The sequence below is a fragment of the Oryzias latipes genome, chromosome 17 (assembly GCF_053564925.1).
Source record: "Oryzias latipes strain Hd-rR chromosome 17, Olatipes_Hd-rR_3.1".
NCBI lineage: Eukaryota > Metazoa > Chordata > Actinopteri > Beloniformes > Adrianichthyidae > Oryzias > Oryzias latipes.
Genome location: NC_136253.1, coordinates 16,223,540 through 16,243,228, shown reverse-complemented (window position 1 = coordinate 16,243,228; position 19,689 = coordinate 16,223,540). Strand labels below are relative to the sequence as shown.

Below are 19,689 nucleotides of genomic sequence, written 5' to 3'. Positions count from 1 at the left end.
CCTGGAGGCAGCTTTGCAAAGGACTGACTGGAGTGAAACAATACAAAGCATGGACACTGAAACTTCTAGCAATTTGTTTTTCGCAAAAATAAAAGAAATTTTATCAGATTTCACCAGAACAGTAAAACAACATAAGAGAAAGCGGAACTCGTTACCCTGGTTAAATGATGAATGTAGAAAAATAATGAAGGACCGAGATGAACAATTTAAAAAAAACATTAAAAACTGGCCTTACTACAGATAGATACAGATTCACATTTTTAAGAAATAAAGTAAACCAAAGTTTGCGAAAGGCTAAAGAAAATTTCTTCATGGATATTTTTTGTTGAAGCAAAGGGAAACGCCAAAAAGATCTGGCAAAATCTTAATAAATTAATTGGCAAAGAAGTGAATAACTCAAACAAAAATATTGAGCTCACAATTAACAATGTAATAGAAATCAATGCAACTGTTCTAACTAACGAATTTAATCAGTTTTTCATTAACTCAGTTAGGGAGATAACAGAAATGTTTTAAGCACCCACTCTTACTGTCAGACCTATTTATCCTGCAGAACCTGTTTTTTCTCTACGAGAAATCACAGAGCTGGATGTTGCTAAAATTATTGGCTAATTAAAAAATTCCAAAGCCAAGGATATCTATGGGCTGGATACAAATATCATCAAACTATGCAAAGAATCCTTACTTTTACCAATAACACATATGGTCGATTTATCATTTAAACAAAAATGTGTGCCATTGTCTTGGAAAATGGCTACTGTCACCCCAATTCTTAAATCTGGTGATAGTTCAAACATAGCCAACTATTGGCCGATCAGTATCCTTCCTGTGGTCTTTAAAGTTGCTGAGAAGTGGGTAACAAAACTGATAAATGAGCATTTAAATAAAGACCATTCTCTTTCACATCCAATGCAATTTGGTTTTCGTGAATATCACTCAACAGAGTTTGCAAACTGTCTATTTATAGAAAAGATCAAACGCATGTTGGATTCTAATCCTTGCGTCTGCGCTGTATTTCTCGATCTAAAAAAGGCATTTGACACAGTGAATCATGAGATTTTTTTGTCTCAATTAACATATTTTAACTTTTCTATGGATGCAATTCAGTGGATAAAATAATATCTAGAATTCAGAAAACAGTGTGTTTGTATTAACAGTGTCAAATCAACTCTCTTAGATGTCCCTGTTGGTCTCCCATAGGAATCAATACTTGGCCCTTTATTGTTTTCTATGTATATTAATGATCTGCCAAACACATGTGGTAATGTTGAATTTCAAATGTATGCTGATGATGCTGTCATCTTCACTAGTGCAAAAAATATTCAAGAAGCAGCCTCTGTTCTTACCTCAGCTCTGGTTCCTGTAAATTAATGGCTTTCTAAATCTTGCTTACTGTTAAATACAACTAAAACTGTTTGTATGATATACCAGGAACTAGAAATTGTATCTAAATTTAAATATCTTGGTGTGACACTTGATTCAACTCTAAGTTTCAAGAGCCATATTAAAAAATATCGAATACAGTAAAATTCAATTTGAATAATTTTAAACAAATACCACCATTCATAACACTTAGAGCTGGTAGAATGTTTTTGCATTCAATGATTCTATCACATATTGAATACTGTATTACATGTTGGTCCTTGACAGACGTAAATACAAGCAAAACCATAGAATCACTTTATAAAAAATCACTTAAGGTCTTAGATAGAAAACCAATGTCATTCCATGTTTGTAATATCTTGAAAAAGTAGAAGTTGTTAAGCTTTGAGAATTTTAAATTTTTTAAATTTGCTTATTTGATGTACACGGTGTTACATGGACTTGCTCCGCCTCCTATGTCTGACTTTTTAAAAAAAGGGCTCACAGCGCTCTCAGGACTAGGGCCTCGTCTAGAGGGGACTGTGAGGTTCCATACAGAAAAACAGCCTTTGGACAAAACGCTCTTTCTGTAAAGGCCAGTAAACTCTGGAACAGTCTTCCACTGTGCATAAGGGAGTGTCAAACATTACAGACCTTCAAAACACAGCTCAAGCAGTGGCTGAAAGCAAACCAGTCCTGTAGCCACTGACTTGTAACTCTCTTAATGTACCACCTTTTTGTGTTCTTATTGTATCTGCGACTCTGTCTTTTGTTTTGTCCTTTTTTATGTTTCCTGCCTAGGTACTTTGGATGCAAATTAGCATCATTGCTATAATCCAGCATGTTTACACCTATCATTGTTTGATAGATGTTCATTAATTTCCACTGTCCCTATTAAATAAAGTTTAAATAAATAATGTATGTAATATTGTCATTCAGCACCAGAAAAGAAAGTACAACAGAGTGCTCATGAGAGACGGTCTGACTTTTTCTACATTAGTAACATTGTAATAGATTGTGTAGAACAGCTTCATGTAGTTGTTTCTTGGTTGATGAGGATCATCTGCTCATGTGAATCCTCCCACAGTGTTTCATCGGCAGCTGTAACCACAGAGACTCTGATCAAACAGGAATGAACAGAATCCATCTGATATGAAGCTGTGCTTTGAAAACCACTTCCCTCCTCTTTGAAGAGTAGTCCCATATCTGTCTTCAGGTTTTTGTACAGCCTCTTCTACACTTTGGATCACTGTGTGTCTACAGCACAGTAGTAGAGAGCTGTGTCTGCCAGGGTTAACTCTCTGATGGTCAGTTCAGTTGATGTGTATGTTGTTCCGGATTCATATCGTATATTCGGAATATGTTCACCTGTGTTACGTTTTGCCCCTTTCCATAAAATAAACTGAGGAGCCTGAATGTCAGAATCATGTTTGTACCAAAAAAGCAAAGGAGCGCTGTCGGCTGTCTGATAGTTACATTCCATTGTAACAGATTTTCCTTCAGTTCCTGTAAGTTGATCTTGATCAGGAGAGATTGTGTCTCCATCTGTGAGTCCTGGAAAAAGTGGAGAAAATGAAGCCATTAGATGAATGAGATGATGAGTTGATGCAGCAGCTTCAAGCAAACTTGAATCTCTGTTTTTAAACTCACCTAGAATGTGAGATAGAAGCAAAAAGAGGTAAAGCAACATGTCTTTGGAGTTCTTGAAGCCACACAGACAGCAGATGAACTCTGTTCTTCCACTGCAGCTCAATGAGGGAGAAGTACAGTGGGCGGGGCCAATGAGATTTTTTTCCTGCTAAACTCAACCAATCAAAGAGTTTAGTTCTTCCACAGCAGGTTTGTTATTTATTCAATGTGTTTACACAGTTACATTCATAAAGACCACAAACAAGCTGAAACTCTGCACAACATGATTTTGAAATCATCTGCTGTTCCAGGAGGGGTTTCTTCATCACCGGACACCACGGTCACAAAGACATCTGTCCTCAGTGTCATCAGGTGGAGCAGGGCGCTGCGGTCCACGTGCTATCACGTTCATTTTTAAAACAGATCCAAAGAACAATAATGGACAGAAATTACATTTATGACACAATAATGTTTCTGAAATGACTATGGGTGTGTCCAAATTGGAGGGCGACATTTCCTGGTCGACGTTGGCTGGGTCCTTCGTCGTCGCGCGGGTAGCCCAGATATTAACAACTGTGAATTTGGATGAGTCTAGCCTTTAGATAATTGCAGCTGTTACATCGGCGTTACATTTTGTACTGAACACGTTATGTGATCAGGAACTAGTGGAGTTGCTGCAGAAGAGTTGTAATGTAATGAGTGGATGAGTTTTTTTTTGTCAATCATGCTGCTGAGTTTTAAAAAAATCCAGACAGTAAGAACCTGCAGTTGTCAAGTTGGCAGGTGACAAGACTGTGAACCTGAATGGTAGTAGACTAGTGGAGGTGAGGGAGGATCTTAAATGGTTAGTGTTACAGAGGTGGAAGTATGCAGTCCAAGTAATCTAATGAGAAGTAACCTGTGCTGTGACACCCAGACTCTTTGCCTGAGGAGAGGCAGAGATGGAGGACCTTTCAGCTTGGACTAATAATATGGAGGCTCTCAGTTAGAAAGGATTTTTTTGCCAACTAGTGGCATATCTGTTTTATCATAATTTAATTTGAGACATTTGCAGGTCAACTAGGATTTTTTTTTTTTTTTTTTTTTTTTTTTTTTTTTTTTTTTTTTTTAACTTGTCCTGTCCAACAGCTAGGCAAACAGATGAGAGCTGAGGGCCTCTTGTGTTGGACATATTTTATTCTAACAAGAGGGGTTATTCATCTTCAGACAAACCAAAGGTATGTCTGAATAAACCCCTTTTGTAATTGAGGCCAAACTTTATTAATTTCAATCATGTTTGAAAATCTTTGGTGTTGGACCGGACGGAAAAGGAAAGAGGGGAACAAGAGAGAGGGACGTTAGAGAGAGGGGGGGGTAGGAGGGTGATAATAGGAGGGGAAGGGGGGTAAGACCATGAAGCAGCATAGAGCAGACAGGTTTACTGGTTGTTTATCGTTACGGTACGGTTCAAATGTAGTACAAAAAGGGCGGGGCCTGTTCACACACACTCAAATATTATCAACACACCTGCTAGCCGCAGAAATGTCCACATGTCAACATGCACACAAAACAGATAGTGTTCACGAACGCATACCTATGCCTTTAAACCAACTAGTGTGAAATCTTTCATTCATTCAATCATGCAAACTATTAGTGCAAAGGTGAGCTAACACCTGTGCTCAGGTGAGTGTTTATGTTCTTCTAAAATGGATGGTGGAATGTGAAAAGAAGGAGGAGGAGCGCCCAGCCACCCCCACACCCATACCCCCGCCGCAGCAGCAGCGGCAGCCGGAATTCCCCCAGCGCCACACGTGAACAGGCAGGGAACAACCGCCCCCCGGGCGACCAAGACCGCCACCCAGGCCAGGGCCAGCAGGACCGCCGCGAGGCCCCCAGAGCCAGAGAGCAGGGAGGCGCAGAGGGAAAGAGAGCGCCGCCCCAGCCCAGCCAGGAAAGCAGCCCCCCGCCGCGCCGGAAGAGCCCAACGCAGGGCCCCACCGGAGAGGGACGCCCACAGCCCCAGACGAGCACCCCACCACCACCCAGGAGTTCCGGGCATCCCCCCGCCCCGACCCCAGGTACGAGCCAGGACCCCCCAAGGGAGACCCGCCCCGCACTCCAGGCAGCCACCCACCCGGCCCACGGTTGGTCCAGGTAGGAGCAAGGCAGGGGCCCGCCGCCCCCGCCCAGGAGGGGGGAACCCCGGGGAAAAAAGGGCGGCCCATAAGGGATGTTATAAATATGGCCCGACCAGGCTCGGCCATGTTGGAAGTTTGGCGGGGCCCAGCGCCCAGGGGCAAGGACCAGGACCCACCCCCCAGGGACACGAACACCCCCGGCTCAGGTGTAATATGAACCCCCCCACCGCGCGGAGAGAGCACCGCCGGGCCCAGGGAGCCGGCACCCAAGGGACACGGCCGCCATCGCCAAGAGGCCCGCACCCCCCACCAGGGACGGGGTAGGGGACAGATGGACCCAGGTCCCACCTTCCTTGTAAAATGTGTGTGCGTGTATGGGTGTTTGAGAGGGTGTTTGTGTGCATGTGTGTGTGTTTATGTTTGAATGTATATATTGAAGGGGGAGGGGTGTGTGTACTAAGGGGGGTGCAGTTAAAATTGGCGAGTAGGGCACTAAGGGGACATCTCCTGATTACTCACAGTGATGTCCCCTCACCCTCCACACCAAGGGGCCCTAAATGTCTAAGGTGCGGTTAAAATTGGCGGGTAGGGTGCCAGGAGGACATCTGCTGCTTGCTTGCAGTGATGTCCAAGCACCCCCCCTACCAAGGACCCTACGTGTCTAAGGTGCAAATAAAACCGAAAGAGGGGGGGCCCACTCCATACGGCAACCATAGGAGGGGGGCCACTCCCAAGTAGCCCCCCCCCAAGGCGCATCGCAGGCTAAACCCCCCACCCCCTCACCCTAATATGAGGTTATATAAGGAAGGGGGTAAGTTGGGGACAGCTGGTAGACTGTCCCCCGGTGGTCAAACAGCCGTCCCCCAGCCCACCCCCAGCAAAGGGGCCAGGGCCACCCAGCCCAGGGGCCCACCCCCGGAGGCGCCGACACCCCAGGCCCGGCACCACCCACCCCACACAGAGAGAGAGGAGCCAGAAAGCGTCGCCCCCCCCCGGAGCAAGCCCAGGCCCCCACCCCCAGACGCCGGCCCTAGAAGAGCTCTGGTCAGGCCTCGACGGGACCGAGGAGGCCAACCGGCCGAGGCAACCACTGATTGCCTCAGCGGAGACCCCGACCCGCTAGCCCCCCCGACCCGTACTAATAATGGGCCCCCCCTCCCCCCCAGAACGCCCCCCCACAGGACAGGGCCGACAAGCCCCCCACCCCACCCCACCCCAGACCCCGCAGCCGAAGCGGGTGACACCCAGAGCGACCGGGGGCCCCGAGAGGGTTGTCCCGTCCCGTCCCAGAGCCAGGGAAGGGCCGATCCCAGCCCCAGGTGCAGATGGGCAGCCCATCCGGCGCCGCTGGGCCCCCCCCACCCGAGCAGGGCCCCCCGCCAACCCCCCCCAGCACAGGCAAAGGGACCACCCCCCCAAGCCAAGCCAGACCACCACCCCACCCCCCCACCACGCACCCCCACACCCAAGCCCAGAGGACCACGCAGCGCCCCAGCCCGCCCCACCCAGGCACCGGACCCGACCCCCCGACCAACGGAGCCCCCCACCGCCCCCGCCAGGCACCGGAAGCCCCGACCCCCACCCCAAACCACGGCAGAAGGGCAAGGAGCAGCGACGACCAAGCCCTCCACCCCCTAAGTCATGGAGTCAACCACAGGAGACCAGAGAGACTGAATTCTTTCAAAGTTACTTGAGCTTTGGGCTGACATTTTTTCCAAGCTGATATGATCAAACAGCAGATTTCTGTGTTGACTTATGTTTATATTTTTCTTGTTTTTCCAATTTATTAAAATAGTTTTTTTGGCAATACAAAGAGTTATGAAAATGATAGATGCTAATCCTTCTTCTATATCGATGGCACTCATGTCACCAAGCACACAAAGTGACGGTGAGGCAGTGATTGAAACCTTAAGCCAGACTGATAAATCGGCACATACCTGCTGCCAGAGAGCCCTGACAGGAGTGCAGAACCACAGTGCGTGCATGTAGCTGTCGGGTAGATTATTATCACAGTGCTCGCAAATGTCTGAGTTACTGAGACCCATCTTGAACATCCTCTGTCCAGTGTAGTAAATTCTGTGAAGAGTTTTGAGATGGATTAGCTGCAGATTTGAACTTTTTGTCAGTTTAAAGGTGTTTAGACAAAGTTCTGACCAGAAGCTTTCATCTGTGCTGATGCTCAAATCTGCATCCCATTTTTTTGTTGGAAGGGCAATATTGTTATCTAAATTGCATAAAAGTTTGTATATTTTGGAGAGAGTTCTATTCATTGAAAAATTAATCAGAGTGGTAACTACATCTGGTAGCTTTAAATCGTCGTCTTTAATTTTATACTTTTTAGTAATACTTGATTTAAGTTGCTGATATTCCAAGAAGTTATTTATTCCATGTTTGTCTTGAAGTTCCTGGGGGGTTATGAATCTTCTATCAATAATTACGTGCTCTAGTTGTTTTATGCCCCCTGCTTGCCAAGCTGGGAAGTGAATCATTTTTTTGTTAATAAGGATGTCCGGGTTGTTCCAGATGGGTGTCATTTTGCACGGTTGAATTGATGATTTTGATATTTTGAGAAATTCCCACCAGGCTGTTAAGGTGGCATTTATATTAATGCTTTTGAAACAATCCTGTTTTTTAACTATTTGGCTAATAAATGGTAGCTGTGACAGGTTGATCTTTCCACATAACACCTGTTCCAAGTCTAACCATGAGTTGGTTTCTGGATTATTTTTTAACCATTTTAAGATATATTGTAATCTATTTGCAAGAAAGTATTTGTGGAAATTAGGTAGTTCTAATCCTCCACAGCTTTTTGCAGATTTTAAAGTTTTTAGACTAATTCTTGCAGGTTTGTTGTTCCATAGAAAGCTTGATATGGATGAGTCTAATGTTTTGAACCATTTTAATGGCGGTTGTGTGGGAATCATTGAGAAGAGATAATTAACTTTGGGTAAGATTTTCATTTTAACCGTGGCTACCTTGCCCATAAGGGACAGAGGCAGGTTGGTCCAGCGTGTTAGATCGTCCTGTATGCTTTTCAGTAATGGGGTGTGGTTTAGCTGCACCAGTTCTGATAGTTTGGGGGAAAAGTAGATACCCAGATATTTGATATTTCCTGTTTTAACTGGAATTGTGAGTCTTTGTTCCATATTCCTGTTGAGTGGTAATAAAACAGACTTATTCCAATTAATGGAATAGTCTGATATGGAGGAGAATTCATTTATGATCATTGCTGTTTCATTTACAGAATGTAAATTCCTTAAAAACAGTAATATGTCATCCGCATAAAGACTAATTTTATGATGGCTGTGTTTGGTTTTTATTCCTATAATGCTCTCATTCTGTCTTATTGCTGCAGCTAAAGGCTCAATGAATATAGCAAAAAGAGAAGGAGAGAGTGGGCAGCCCTGTCTGGTTCCTCTTCCAAGAAAAAACCTGTTTGAAGTCTGTTTGTTAGTTCTAACTGATGCATTGGGGTTGTGATATAATATTTTGATCCAATTGATGAATGCTTCTCCAAAACCAAACTTATGGAGGGCAGCAATAAGGAACTTCCAATTAACTCTGTCAAAGGCTTTTTCAGCATCCAGCGATAGTACCGTCATTTCCTGGTTTTTAATGGTGGCAAAGTCTATTATATTAACTAGTCTACGGACATTATCATCCGAGTGTCTGCCTTTGATGAATCCAGTCTGGTCGAAGTGGATTATGTGAGGAGTGATTTTTTCTATTCTCTGTGCTAGTGCTTTGCAGATAATTTTTACATCTGCATTGATTAAAGAAATGGGGCGATAGCTTGAAGGACTAGTGGGATCTTTGTCTGGTTTTAGAAGAAGAATTATGTTGGCTGAGTTCATGTTAGGTGGCATTGATTGGCTCTCATTAATAGATGTGACAGTTTTATAAAATGTTGGTGCCAGTTGTTCCCAGAATTCTTTATAAAACTCAGCAGGAAAGCCGTCAGGCCCTGGAGCTTTACCATTAGGCATTAGTAACAGAGCTTCATGAAGTTCAGACGGCGAGAGCGGAGAATCTAAGTTTGTGATTTGATCCTCATTTAGCCTGGGTAGGTTTACATTATTAAGAAATGAGTCAATACTTTGCTCTGACGGATTGATCTGCGGTGTGTACAGGTTTTTATAAAAGTTTTCAAATTCGTTATTAATTTTGACCGGGTCATGGGTGACATTTCCTGTTTGGTCCATAATAGAGGTGATTGATGATTTTTCTCTGTTAATTTTAAGCTGATTAGCCAGAAATTTGCCAAATTTATTAGAGTTTTCAAATCTTTCAAGTCGTAGCCTTTGTATTTGAAATTGTGTTTGTTTATTAATGATGTCATTTAACTGCAGCTTTAAATTTTTCAGATCTCCCAGAATGTGTTCCTGTGCAGAAGCAGCATAAGCAGTCTCCAGGGTTTTGATTTTATTTTCTAATTCTAATAAATCTGCTTTCTCTTTGCGTTTTTTGTGCGTTGAATAAGAAATGATTTTCCCTCTCATGACTGCCTTTGCTGTTTCCCAAAGAACGCACGGTGGGATGTCTGGAGTATTGTTGAAGTCTAAGAAGGTTGCCCACTCTTTTTTAAAGAATTCAAGAAATTCCTGGTCCTTTAACAGAGACGTATTAAACCTCCAGGTTGTACCAGAGGGTGTGGATTTTTCCCTAGAAATGTTTACAGAGACTGGTGCATGATCACTGATAATAATTGGATGGATATTGGAGCTTTGGATATTTTTTAAAAGAGAGTTACTGATTAATAAATAGTCTAAACGGGAGTGTGAATAGTGAACTGGAGAAAAAAAGGTGAACCCTTTAGTGCTTGGGTGACATGAGCGCCACGCGTCGCAGAGACCCAGATCATTCATGTACTGCTTTAGAATACTTGCAGACCGCCATGTACGCTGGTTTGCTGCTGTGCTGAGTCTGTCAAGTTCAGGGTCCAAAACAAGGTTGAAGTCTCCTCCTATAATGATTGTGGAGTCAGAGTGAACTGAGAGTGAGGTGAAGAATCTGTGAAAGAAGGAAGAGTCGTCAACATTGGGACCATAAATACTCACTATACAATAGTCCTTATTCTGAATGGATATATTAATGATTACAAATCTGCCTTCTGGGTCAGTAACTGTATCCTTATGAGTAAAATTAAGATTTTTATTAATTAAAACAGCAACTCCTCTTTGTTTGGAGTTGTAACTGGCAGAGTATATAACTGGAAATTGTAAGCAGCACATAAGGTGATTCAAAGAATCTGATAAATGGGTCTCCTGCAGTAGAGCTATATCTGCTTTTAGACCATCCAGGTGATTTAACACTTTCAATCTCTTTGGCTCAGAGCCAAGTCCACGCACATTCCAGCTAACGATGTTAAGACTGTTCATAACTGCTCTGACTGAAAAGGTGTAAAGCTAAGTGATGCATGTGTGCCAGTCCGTGTGCGCGTGCCCGCATTGAGAAGCGCTGTGCGCGTGAACGTTTTCTGGCTATGTGAGCTGCGTGTCGCGTGCGTCCTATGAGAGCCTGTGTGAGGTGATTGCAGTATGTCGGCGTGTGTGTGCGGGATCGCATGTGCACGCCCCTGTGTGCGCTTGTGTGTGCGCGCGCCCGTTCCGTGCATAAATAAATACTTACCGAGGATGAGTTGCTTCCAGGTGATTTACATATAATGAGGGGGGAGAGGGGGGGGGGAGAGTAAAGGAAAGAAAAAAAGAGATAGAAGGGAAAACGAAAACAACAACAAAACAACAATAGAAACATCAGTGGGACTGAAGTGACGAAGAAAAAAAAAAAGACTGTTTTCCTGCGATCGAGGTGTGGATTATTGATGATCCGGTTTTCCATTCATTGAAGTAAGTTTAGCGGGTTTCTTCTGGGCAGCGCAGATGTTCTCAGCGCGGATCTGAAAGCCTTCAGCACAGCCAGGGGGTGATCTCCGGGTCCCGGAACAGCCGGCCGTCCACATAAAGTTTGTCAACGGCCACAATCGCTCTCGAACCAGCAGCAAGATGCTTCCTCCTCAGCGGGAACAGGATCTTCCTTCTACGGAGGATTTCTGCCGGGAACTGGTCATTCACGCTGTAATGCGTGCCTCTCAGTTCCCGTCCGCGGCCCTTCACCATCTCCTTCTGTTTGAAATGTTCGAATTTAGCCACAATAGGACGCGGGCGCTGGTGGTCGGACCTTCTTCCTCCGAGGCGGTGAACCCTGTGGAAGGAGATCTTCTGCACCTCCTCCTTGGGGAGCTTCAGGTGGACCTGTAAAAAGGATCTAACGGTGGCTTCGGGGTCTTCTCCTGCCTCCTCTGGAACCCCCGCGACCACTAGATTGTCCCTCATGCTCCTCGACTGAAGATCCAGGAGGGTTTCCTTGATGGATCGGTTCTCCTCGGAGAGACGGGCGGTGTCACTGCTCAGGGTCTTCACGGTCTCTCTGAGGGCCTGGTTCTCCGCTGCAAGCTCCCGCACCTGCTGCTGGCTGAATTCCAGAGACTCCCGCAGACCTTGAAATTCTCTATGGAGGATCTCCAGCAGATTGAGGCGGCCATCAAAGCTGGAGAGCTTTTTGTCAATCGAATCCAGGATATCGCTCATTCCGCTGCCTGGAGAGGACACAGCCCCGGGAGAGTCCTCAGGCCGTTCACGCTTGGCGGAGGGGGTGGTGGTGGCGGTTCTGGGCTTCACCATGTTGCAGGTATTAAAACACTCGTCGATGAAATTCTCCAGGTCCTCCAGGCTGACAGAAGCTTAATACTCTTAACAGGTTATGTTAGTTAGCAGGAAATGTTTTAATATGGCGGAAAAATGAAACAAGATCGAAAATGTTTGTTCAAATGCTTACGCGCCGCCAAGTCGACTCACCACACTCGTCTCGCTGGGTCTCGCGATACTACAGCATCACGCCTCACTCCCAGGTCAACTAGGATTAACCGACCAGGTATTTTGGCTTATTCCTCTGTGCAGATCTTCTGTAGAGCAGTGATGTTTTGGGTTTGTCGCCGGACAACATGCACTTTACACTCCCTCTATAGATTTTCTATGATGTGGAGATCTGGATACTAGCTGGGCCACTCCCGGACCCTAGAAGGCTTCTTACAGTTGCCAAGGGGGTGTGTTTGGGATCATTTTCATCCTGACATGATGTCATTTTGGGCAGCTGTGGTGCAGAGGTAGAGCGGTTCAACTCTGATCAGAGGGCGGCAGGCAGGTCTGGATCTCACCTTGCTCACCTATGTGACAAAGTGTCCTTGGGTAAGACACCAAACCCCATATCACTCCTGGTGGTTAAAAGGTTGGTGCCTTGAATGGAAGTGAAGCTGGCATCAGTCTGTGAATGTATGTGCAAGAGTGTACACACACACAGACACACACCTATGGGTTCATGAGTGAGGTCTTGACCAAGGTAGAAAAGTGCTACATACAGTGAGGGGAAAAAGTGTTTAGTCTGCCACCAATGGTGCACGTTCTCCCACTTAATGAGCATGATCATATCACATCTGAGCCTGGGGGTGTCCGTGTCCCTGTGGTGTGGGTTCTGGTCCTTGCCCTTGAGCATCGGCCTTCTCCAAATTCCAAATGTGGGTTAGGAATCAGGAATCAGGAATCAGGAAACTTTATTGTCATTTTATCATGATAAAACGAAATTAGGCTCTCTGGTCCCGGGCCAGCCGTTTAAATTCAGACATAAATAAATATAGTATCAATAACGATATCAGTCTGTTACGGAGTATTGCACAGAAGTATTTTTCAATTGCACAGTATGTTATGTTAAGCATTGCACAGCCCTGTGATATTGCACTTGGGAATTAGCTTGTTGTCCATGGAGAGGGGGGGGGGGGTGGAGTTCAGCAGTCTGACTGCTTCAGGAAAGAAACTGTTCCTGTTAGGCTGGTTGTATGAAGGTAAATATGTTCCAAAAAGGGCGCACTAGTAGATATGATGTGAGAACTTGTAATATGAAATGTGACAACTTGCACACAAACAGAGTGCTCATGGGAGACGGACTGACTTTTTGTACATTAGTATCATCATAATAGATTGTGGAGAACAGCTTCATGTTTATGTTTATTGGTTGATGTGGATCATCTGCTCATGTGAATCCTCCCACAGTGTTTCATTAGCAGCTGTAACCACAGAAACTCTGATCAAACAGGAATGAACAGAATCCATCTGATATGAAGCTGTGCTTTGAAAACCACTTCCCTCCTCTTTGAAGAGTAGTCCCATATCTGTCTTCAGGTTTTTGTACAGCCTCTTCTACACTTTGGATCACTGTGTGTCTACAGCACAGTAGTAGAGAGCTGTGTCTGCCAGGGTTAACTCTCTGATGGTCAGTTCAGTTGATGTGTATGTTGTTCTGGATTCATATCGTTTATCTGGAATATGTTCACTTGTGGAACTTTTTGCCCCTTTCCAGAGAATAAACTGAGGAGCCTGAAGGTCAGAATCATGTTTGTACCAATAAAGCCAAGGAGCGCTGTCGGCTGTCTGATAGTTACATTTCATTGTAACAGATTTTCCTTCAGTTCCTGTAAGTTGATCTTGATCAGGAGAGATTGTGTCTCCATCTGTGAGTCCTGGAAAAAGTGGAGAAAATGAAGCCATTAGATGTACGAGATGATGAGTTGATGCAGCAGCTTCAAACAAACTTGAATCTCTGTTCTTGAACTCACCTAGAATGTGAGATAGAAGCAAAAAGAGGTAAAGCAACATGTCTTTGGAGTTCTTGAAGCCACACAGACAGCAGATGAACTCTGTTCTTCCACTGCAGCTCAATGAGGGAGAAGTTCAGTGGGCGGGGCCAATAAGCTTTTTTTTCTGCTAAACTCAACCAATCAAAGAGTTAAGATCTTCCACAGCAGGTCTGTGAAGGATCCCCTCTTATGGACAAAAAATGTAATAACTCTTTTAATTTGAAATTTGTTAATTAAAAGGTTTTTTCCTGGACGACAGAACAAAAACAATCTACTGCAGAAATTTGAACAAAAAGTTGTTACTAAATTAAGAACCGATTTCATGAAACATCCTATTCCCCCAAAAGTTAAAGAAACACACTTCAAAATTATGAATAATATTTATCCCTCCAAAGAATTACTTATATTACGTTTAAACAGTAATGACAAAAGCTGTTCCTTCTGCCAAATTGCTGTTGATGACATCAACCAGATATTTTTCCTGTGTGATGTTGTACAAATGTTCAGGTTGGATGTTTACAAATGGTTAAAAAATAAATTCCCATTTATCATGGATTTCTTTTCGAAAGACGTAATAATCTTTGGCCTGTCACTACACAACAATGTAAATAATGTATGTATCAATACTGTGTTGACTGTGTTACAAGTTTTTTATACAATAAAATAGGTTACAGAAATGTCACCCCAGCTTTACCTTCTTTAACAATGAGGTCCATTTATACTTAAAATACATAAAATTAATCGATTCACCTAAAGCCATAACATTCCATTTATTTATCTGTTGTATCCCCTGCTTTTTGTAACACTATCCAACTCTGAAATTGTTGTTTCTTTATTTTATACTTTTCCCTAATTTCTCTATGATTATGAATACGGACAGGTTTATGTATGCATACAGACAAGAATTTTTTTTGCTTCCTTTCAAATTGCAGTATTCTTTCTTGTATTCGCCATATTTTGTGAATTTTATGAAAATGTTCTGTTGTTGTCTTGTATTGTGTTCAATAAAAAACAAAAAAGCTCTGTCTTATCTTTCTTCTTATGCTTCATTTCTCTGTTGTCTTTGTCATCCGTTCATTGTCTCAACAATCAGTGCTTTCACAGTGTGTGACACCCTCTAGTGGATGTTGTGTTTGTGGATGTTGTGGGTTGTTGCAGGTTTTTGTACAGAGTTTTGTTGTTTCCTGTCACTGTGGGCCTCACAGCACAGTAGTACACAGCAGAATCTGTCACTGCAGCAGAGGAGATCTGCAGATCCATTTGTCTTTGGTCGTCACTGACTTTGAAGGAAAATCCAGGAATTGTTTGGGAAATTGGTGTTCCTGTTCCAGAATGAGAGATCAAGAACTCTGGAGGTTTTCCTGGAAACTGTCGATACCAGAAGAAATATTCATTTCCTATTGCAGCATTTTTATATTTGTAGGACAGAGTGACAGAAGTTCCTTCCAAAGTGGACTCTTCCTTCTTGACTGCAGTGAGTTCTTCACAGCTGACATCTAAAGGAAGAGAGAAGTCAGATCAGTGATGGACAAACATCAAATGCTGAAATGGATCTTTGAAAGAATCCCATCAACCTGTTCCAATGACTAGAAGCAGCAGAGTGAACACAGATGTCTGCACAGACAGCATGTTGGATGAAGCTGATGTTTGGCTTTTGTGTGTTGAACTGTGTTGAAAGTGGAAGTTTGTGTCTCTTCTATAGTTCACTAACAGCTCAGCTCCTCCCTCAATCTCTCCCTCTGCTCTTTCATTTGTTCTTCCTCTTCTCTCGGTTCCTCTTCCTCCTGGTTAACAGTTTGCTTAACCCTTATATTGTGTCCGGGTAAAACCGAACCCGTTAGAAACACAAGGTAAAACTGTGTGATAATGGGTACGTTTTTACACAATATAAGGGTTAAAGGATTCTCTCCATTGATTGAAACTCAAAAGACTTTGTGTGTTCTCATGTCTGTTCTGGTTTAGAATTCACCACTGACACAGATTACATTTTAACTGCACACTTTTCTCTTTGTTTTAAATCAATTTCGAAAAGAGCAGCATTTTTGTTTATTATGTGATTATTATGTGTTTACACAGTTACATTCATAAAAATCACAAACAAGCTGAAACTGTGCACAACATGATTTTGAAATCATCTGCTGTTCCAGGAGGGGTTTCTTCATCACCGTGACACCACGGTCACAAAGACATCTGTCCTCAGTGTCATCAGGTGAAGCACGGCGCCGCGGTCCACGTGCTGTCACGTTCATTTTTAGACCAGAACTAAAGAACAATAATGGACAGAAATTACATTTATCCCACAATAATGTTTCTAAAACGACTATGGGTGTGTTCAAATTCGAGGGCTGCATCCTTTAATGGCCAGTACCTTCCAAGTCGACGTTGGCCGGGTCCTTCGTCGTCGAGCAGGTATGCCAGATGTTAACGACTGTGAATTTGGACGAGTCTAGCCTTTAGATAGTTCCACCTATCACCTAGCAACTTTGAGTCCCGCACAAAGTGGAGTAGTGAACCAGGTATGGAGCTCAAAATTGTCATGGCTCATTTAATTCAACTTTTAATCTTGGAGGTGTAAATATAAAAAGGTGTAAATATTTCCAACTCCGGGTCCCCCTAAACAGTCCACCATTGTTGTCAGAAAATTCCCGGGCTTGGCCGCAATGCATCTTGGGATATCACTGTAAACCCGAATAGTCCAATGAGCTCAAAAGTTTTATAATCACTGAACTCAAAAGTAACAAACAAGTTGAGTCAGCTTAAAACCTATAAGCCGATTCAACTTTTGCCACAGTTATATGTTTATTGGACTAAAACATTTTGAGTAAATGAAACCTTGGAGTCAAAACTTATGAGTAATGAGACGTGATGACGTCATAACGTACGCCCATGAACGTGAACTCAGCCACAGAAGTCTTCAAGATGGCGGAGGTCTGATGCGAGTGTCAGCTGGCCCAAGTTGATAACGCACATACGTCTAGGTAAGTCGTATTATTTTATTTTTTATTATATTTTATGACTTTCGCCTCTGTATTATATATTTGTTGCTTCTTTTGATGTTCCTTCAAGTATATCCTTTGTATTCATGACGTGCTCCATGAGTTTGTATGTATCTTCGAATATTTGTTCTGAATTAAACAATTATGTATGTTTTGCAGTATCATGTCATCAAAGAATTATTGCTTGTGGTTAAAAGAAGTTGTTGGGGCAAAGTTTCAAGTTTTACTTTTACCGAGTTGGTTGGCGCACATTTTAAATTATCTAACCGTTACTAGCTAACCGTTACTACTAGCTAACCGCTAGCTAGCTCTGGCAGAGCGGCTGCCACAGCCACATATACGACTCGGTGGGAATTGCCTTTTTTTTCTACTACTTTTTACCACAGGCTCTGTGATTTGGTAATCGTTATTTTTTTGTGTAACTTGTATTTCACGTAGTAACCTAATAAATGCAAATGTGGGCTAAGCTAGCTGCCTTACGCTAACATGTTCTCGTATCTTCTTTAGTGAACCGGCGGTGCGTTTGAAAAATAAGAGCGGAGGTAAGTTTTGATTGTAAATAACATGGCTGCAATATTTAAGACACGAGCAGCTCCCAGTCCCACGAATCCTCCGGCTATGGAGAACATTTGACCTTATTGACAAATTAAATTAATTATAAATAAGTAAAAATGTCTAAGCTACCTTAATGTTATGTAGCAGTTATAACTTTGTCCTGAATTGGGCTCGAGTTAAAATACTAAATGTATCATAAAGTTTGCTTAAGACTCAAAAACTGTATTTTGGCCACTGGTTTGGTTGTGATTTGTGTTTCACAATGTCAAATATTTTAAAATAACTTTTTTGTCTCTTCCTAAAACATCCTCTATGTCATTCTAGCTAATGCACAAGTATTTAAAAAATATTAATATAAATCATAGATTACATATTGTGGACAGAGTATTGAGGCTATTGTGAAATGCAGCGGTTTTTCCAAGCTACCAGTAGCTTGAAAAAGCTTAAAAATGTGTTTAACATTTTAAAAAAATTTTTGTAGATGTGAGCTGAGTTTCATCGCATCACAAATGTCAAACTGTTAAAACAGTTTTATTTTGACCTGGACAGACAGACGCAGAGGATGCTGATCTTTTTGAGACAGAAGGCAGCATGAACCAGAAGGCTCTATGCGACTTTCTGCACCTCTATGATAAACAGGTGAGGTGTAACTGCATGGCATGATCAACATTATGCATTAGTATAGCTAAAAGAAGGGGCTGACTTGGATTGATTCATATTAATTACTGAGTGTTTCTAATTCAGTGAATGACTGTAAATGTTTACTTCACTGGAGAAAAAAACATCAATGTTGATCTCAATGCATTTGTAAATATGAATTTAATGTCATCTTATGTTTGGTGTGTTTTTTGAAATAACTGTACAATTTTAAGATTATTAAAAAGACTAGATGAACTGAACTGAGCCAGACCAAAGGGTACAGTCATTTGAAATATGTTTGCCATATTAATTTGTCTTTGTCTCTGTGCAGCAAGAGCAGACTGCTGATGTCAAAGGTACTCCTGTCCTGCACTGGCTTCCCATATACAAACGTGAGGAGGACCCACAGTTCTTCAAAGTTTGGAATGTAAGTACTTTATGATGGATATGCTGGTTAATACTCCAGCTGTGTGGGTAATACAACTTAACCATAAAGTCATGCCAAAGCAATATTATGTGGCAGAGCACATAGTCTCCTAAAATATTGCACTCCAGCTCATCTGTGCTCCTGTACGTGACCGTGGACCTCGCCTCTGGCTCATCTCGGGCCCACAGCCGTCCCCTATTTCATCTGGATGACGCCAATCTGCTGGACTTAAAAAATGCAGTTGTTGAGCTAGAAAATGTAATTCTTCTCAAAGAGTTCTGGTACATCGCCTGTCCGTCCTGGGGAGGAGTTTTTATTTTATTTTATTTTTATAAAGGAGTTTTTACTAACTGTGTAAAAGGGTCTAATGGCAGGGATGTGATGTGTGTAAATGTGATCCTGTTTTCAGATGTCATATTTTTTTGTGTACAGTGCCTTATGGAATCATGAGGACTCTTACAAATAGTCTTATTTTGATTCCATTTGATTTTGTATTATATAAGCTCTGTTCTTCCAGATCCTTTTCAAGCAATAAATCAAGCTCTACATGACTTTAGTTAAAGATCACTCTATTGAATTAAGCAAATGTGATTTAATTGACGTTTTTGTTTTATTTTCTGTCTTTTTAATCAATGCATTTCATCATTTCTGTAATGAGTTTGATAAATATGTGTAAATTTTTTATTGCTTTTACTACAATCCTTGAAATCATTAATTTAAATCAATTTTAATAATTTTCCTGATGTGTAATTTCTGACCTTCTCTTAAAATGTCAATTTCAGGTTGTAGTTTTTGCATAAAGTTTTCTTCCCTCAAATGATCAATTCTCTCTCTTTAATACTACACTGTATTTTTTCCTTTGCAGATTAGAGTCACCAGAGGCAGACATCAGCAGCACGTCTGTTGGCATTCTGACTGTCAGCAACAACAATACAAGTTCAGTGCATTTCTGTCCGCTCAGTACAGCAGTTGTGGTGGAAGATGAGCTTGTGGTAGGCGACATTCCCAAAAATGTTTTGAGTGCTAATGTTTGTAGGGAAAGGGCACCCAAAGAAAAGACAGTTTTATGTGGGAAAAGTATTAAAAAAAAAGGCTGATAAACAATTTTTGCTTTTCTTGAAATGTAAGAATGCTCTTTTTTTATGAAGTTGTATAAGGAAATGGTGTAAAAAAGATTAGTGCTCATTTTTTGCTTTTCTTGAAGACTGATTTATTTATTTTTTATGGCTTGTGCACTTTTTCTTAACACAAATTGTGCAGTGTTTTACCTTTTTGTAG

The 19,689-nt window shown here is 42.3% G+C and overlaps 1 protein-coding gene and 1 long non-coding RNA gene across 2 annotated transcripts in view; both read left to right on the top strand.

Annotated features, from left to right (window-relative positions):
- LOC144986716 (uncharacterized) overlaps nt 1-19,689 on the top strand; it is a 137,063-nt gene that overhangs the window by 58,709 nt on the left and 58,665 nt on the right. The gene's annotated exons all lie outside the window — the stretch shown is intronic.
- On the top strand, nt 16,658-19,413 carry LOC144986737 (uncharacterized). Its single transcript, XR_013650593.1, has 5 exons — nt 16,658-16,772; nt 17,298-17,332; nt 17,895-17,984; nt 18,316-18,411; nt 19,277-19,413. It is a non-coding gene; the product is annotated as an uncharacterized LOC144986737 (long non-coding RNA).